This window comes from Chiloscyllium plagiosum, chromosome 13 (assembly GCF_004010195.1).
Source record: "Chiloscyllium plagiosum isolate BGI_BamShark_2017 chromosome 13, ASM401019v2, whole genome shotgun sequence".
NCBI lineage: Eukaryota > Metazoa > Chordata > Chondrichthyes > Orectolobiformes > Hemiscylliidae > Chiloscyllium > Chiloscyllium plagiosum.
The window spans coordinates 11,304,885-11,309,864 of record NC_057722.1 but is presented as its reverse complement, the minus strand read 5'-3'; positions in this window follow the sequence as shown (position 1 = coordinate 11,309,864).

Here is a 4,980-nt window from a genome sequence, read left to right as displayed (position 1 = left end):
CTCTGAACACACTCCAGGATGATTACATCCTTCCTGAGATATAGGGCCCAAAACTGCACACAATACTCCATCATGTGGTCTGACCAGAGCCTTACAGGCTCTCAGGAGTATATTCCTGCTTTTATATTCAAGTCCTCTCATAATAAATGCTATTATTGCATTTGCCTTCCTAACTACTGATTCAACCTGCAAGTATATCTTGAGAGAATCCTGGACGAGAACTCCAAAATCTCTTTGCACTTCAGAGTTCTGAATTTTCTCCCCATTTAGAAAATAGTCCATATCTCTATTCTTCCTACCAAGGTGCATGACCTCACACTTTCTCACATTGTACTCCGTCTGCCACTTCTTTGCCTACTCTCCTAACCTGTCCAAATCCTTTTGCAGCCTCCCTGCCTCCTCAATACTACCTGTCCCTCTACCTATCTTTGGATCATCTGCAAACTTAGCCAGAATGCCCTCAGTTCCTTCATTTAGATTGTTAATGTATCAAGTGAAACATTGTGGTCCGAACACTGAGCCTTGCAGAACATCTCTTATCACCGGCTGCCATCCTGAGAAGGACCCTTTTATCCCCACTCTCTGCTTTCTGCCAGATAGCCAAGCTTCTAGCCATGCTAGCACCTTGCCTGTAACACCATGGACCCTTATCTTACTCAATAGCCTCCTGTATGACACTTTGTCAAAGGCCTTCTTGAAGTCCAGGTAGATAACATCTATTGGTTCTCTTTGGTCTAACCTGCTTGTTACTTCCTCAAAGAAGTCTATCAGATTTGTCAGTCATGACCTCTCCTTGATGAAACCATGCTGACTTTGCCCTATTTTACCATACACTTCCAAGTATTCAGAAATCTCATCCTTCACGATGGATTCCAGGATCTTACCCACGACCGAGGTTAGGTAAATCGGTCTGTAATTTTCCATCTTTTGCCTGTCTCCCTTTTTAAACAGGGGTGTGACGTTAGCAATTTTCCAGTCCTCTGGGACCCTCCCTGATTCTCGTGATTCCTGAAAGATCACCACTAACGCCTCCACTGTCTCTTCAGCTATCTCCCTTAGATCTCTGGGGTGTAGTCCATCTGGTCCAGGTGATTTATCTACCTTCAGGCCAGTTAGTTTTTCTAGCACCTTCTCCTTGGTGGTGGCCACCATATTCAGCTCTGCCCCCTCACCCTCCTGAATTTTTGGGAAATTACTGATGTCTTCCACTGTGAAGACTGGCGCGAAGTAATTATTCAGTTCCTCAGCCATTTTTTTGTTTCCCACTACTATCTCTCCTGCATCATTTTCCAGAGGCCCAATGTCCACTTTTGCCTCTCTTTTGTACTTTATATATCTAAAGAAACTCTTACAGTCTTCCTTTATATTACTGGCTATCTTACTCTCATATTTAATCTACTCCCTCCTTATTTCTTTCTTTGTTGCCCTCTTTGTAAGCTTCCCAATCCATTGTTCTTTGCTACTTCCTATGCTTTCTCTTTTGGTTTTGTGCTATCCCTGACTTCCCTAGTCAGCTATGGTTGCCTCATACTCCCTGTACCATGCCTTTTTTTCCTCGGGATGAAGCTCTGCTGTGTCTCCTGAATTACTCCCAGAAACTCCTGCTATTCCTGTTCAACTGTGTTTCCTGCTAGACTTCTCTCCCAATCAATTCCACATGCCTCTGTCATTGCCTTTATTCGGCTGAAATACCGTTACTCTGATTCTATCTTCCCTCCCTCAAATTGCAGAGTAATTCAATCATATTATGATCAGTGCTTCCTAAAATATCCTTCACGTTAAGCTCCCTTATCAAGTCAGCCTCATTGCACAACACTAAATCCAGTATTGCCTGTTCCCTAGTAGGCTCCATTATTGGCTGCTCCAAAAAGCCATGTCGTAGGAATTCCACAAATTTTTTTCTTTGTGAACTATTACCAACTTGATTTTCCCAGTCTACCTGCATATCGAAAGCACACGTGATCACTGTAACTTTGCCTTTCCTACAAATCTTTCCTATCTCCTGGTGTATCTTGCATCCCAGCTCCTGGAGGCCTATACACGAGTCTAACTACGTTTTTTTTTAACTTTTGTGGTTCCTCAGTTCTACCCACACAGAGGAGAAAGTGAGGTCTGCAGATGCTGGAGATCAGAGCTGAAAATGTGTTGCTGGAAAAGCGCAGCAGGTCAGGCAGCATCCAGGGAACAGGAGAATTGACATTTCGGGCATAAGCCCTTCTTCAGGATTCTACACCATCTGACCCTACTTTGTTTCTTACTATTGATTTAATTTAATTTCTTACTAATAAGGCAACTCCACCCCCTCTTCCCACCTGCCTATCTTTTCAATAGGATGTACATCCTTGAATATTCAGCTTCCAGTCCTGATACCCTTGCAGCCACGTCTCTGTGATGCCCATGACATCATACCTGCCAATTTCAATCTGTGCCAGAAGCTCATTTACCTTATTCCTTATACTACATGCATTCAGATAGAACACCTTGACCGTATTAACCACCCCTCTTCTCATTGACATTCATTTGTCCTTTGTACTTGAAGATTGATTGCTAACCTTGTCCTATTTGTGACTGTGCTGAAGATTTTAATGACCTCTCCTGAGTTCTGCACTCTTATCACCTCTTAAAAGAGTTTTACTTTTGGGTTTTCTAAGTTCTCCTATAATTGACCCCCCTCCCCCTACCATTTAGTTTAAAGCCCTGTCTACAGCCCTAGTTATGTGATTCTCTAGGACCCTGGTCCCAGTGCGGTTCAGGTGAAGACCGTCCTATCGGAACAGCTCCCTTCTTCCCCAGTACTGGTGTACATGTCCCATGAATTTGAACCCTTTTCTCCCACACTACTCCTTGAGCCATGCATTTACCACCTTCATCTTATTGACCCTCTGCCAATTAGCTCGTGGCTCAGGTAGTAAACCAGAAATTATTATCTTTTTTGGTTCTTTTTTTAGCTCCTAGCTAATCATACTCCCTTAGCAGAACTTCTGCCCTAGTTTTATTTATGTCATTGGTACCTATGTGGACCACAAACACTGGTCTTTCCTCTCCCACTCAAAGTTCCTGTGCAGCCTAGATGAGATATCCTGAACCCAAGCACCAGGCAGGCAACGCAACCTTTGGGGACTCTCGATCCTGGTCACACAGCACAGTGCCTATGCCCTAAAACTATATTATCCCCAATTACAACATTGGAAAAAGAACAGTCCTACGCCCGTGGATTTAGAGGGGAAGGATGTAGTGATTGGAACATGGGCAGCCAGGTGGACCTCATAAAATATGAATTCCCAAATTGGGGCTGTTAAACCTGGGCTATTTGGGGAGCCCTGGCTGTCATATATACACAGGAGTGTCAGAGGTTCTGTTTAGTCTAAGAGCTGACTCTGAGCTAGCTGGGTCAGAATCCATGTACTATGCACGTGTAAATAAAGGGCAACCTGGTGATAGGATACCGGCCCCTGCGGAGTTATTTCAAAGCAAGTGCTGGAGTGAAATGTCTCAAATTCAGGAGAGTATATTCGCAGAATAGAAAGATGAACCACCAGAATCTGAGGACTCATTGAGACAGTTCAAAACAGAGCAGCTCTTGAGGGCTTTTCAAGGCAAGTTGTCAAAATGTATCAATTGAAGTCCCCTGTGAACCTATTAATGAGATATGGTGACCCATGGTGTTTATGGGAGTTGGACAGAGCAGAGGGTAGGGTTGGAGATGAGGGTCAGTGAGGATCCATTGGATTTGCCTTGATTGTCTTTTCTGTTGGGTGTATCCAATGGGGTGTTTCACCCTGGCGTTTGTCTGTTACACATTTTTGTCTCGTTAAGTTGTACCTACTTTTGCACAGTTTAAACTTTATTTTTTGTTAACAATCTTTTCATGTTTAAGTTTAATTTGTAATAAACACAATATTCTTTGATTAAAGAATCAGGACTGATTTGCTTCTAATACTAAACCAAATGCATTCTGCGGCACATTTAATTGGCCACATCATCAACCTGGTTAAATTCAAAACGTCAAAGCCCGAAACGTCGATTCTCCCGCTCCTCGGATGCTGCCTTATCTGATGTGCTTTTCCAGCAGCACACACTCTCGAATCTGATCTCCAGCATCCGCAAACCTCACTTTCTCCTCCTTCAAAATGTATATAACTGGTGGAGGGTTTGCAGCTCCCTCCAACCTGATAAGGCATTAATAAATTCGCAGAAAGGATGTGTAATTTCAAAATAGTGTGAGATGGTGTGAGGAATGATGAGCCCTATAGTCTCTATGGGATAAAAATTGAAAGAGTCCGGGGTGTTATGTCTTCAATAATGTTTGATCAACAGCACAAAAATAGCTGATCCGGTCATTCTCAGATTACTGTTTACGGAATGGTACTGTGCATCAGGGACTCCCACTTCCAGAGGAATTTCAGTGGCTAGGAAGTGATGGGGCCGAGAGAAGAGGGAAAGGTCCTGATCTCCACGACGGCGCTATATAAATACAAGTCCTTTTATTTGTGCGGGAATGTGTGTTTGTGCGAGAGTTAATTATTTCTTCCACATCAACTATTGTGTATGCGAATCTAAAATGGATAACAATGCGGCCTAGAAGAAGATTTCCTCGGCAGTGATACATGTAAAAAAAACGAAAGAACCGCGGACGTTGGAAATCAAAAACAAAAACAGAAATTGTTGGAGAAGCATAGCAGGTCTGGCAGCTTTCGTGAAAAGAAGTCAAAGGCCAGTGACCCTTCCTTAGAACAGTACTGCATGGTCAGTTTGTGTCTGGTGTTTTAATCCGAGTCTGAGTGCTCAGCAGAGGGTGCTGCAGGACAAGCATGTTGCAAGGAACTTATTGGGAAAGTGAGGGCGGGTGAGGGTGTCTGATGAGCTTAATCTTGGAATTGTGGTACCAGGACAGGCCGCTGGGGCTAGAGATTTAGGGGGCTGGGTTGGGTTAGGGGACTGGGACCGGGAGTTAGGGGGATTGGGTTGAAGTTGGGGTTG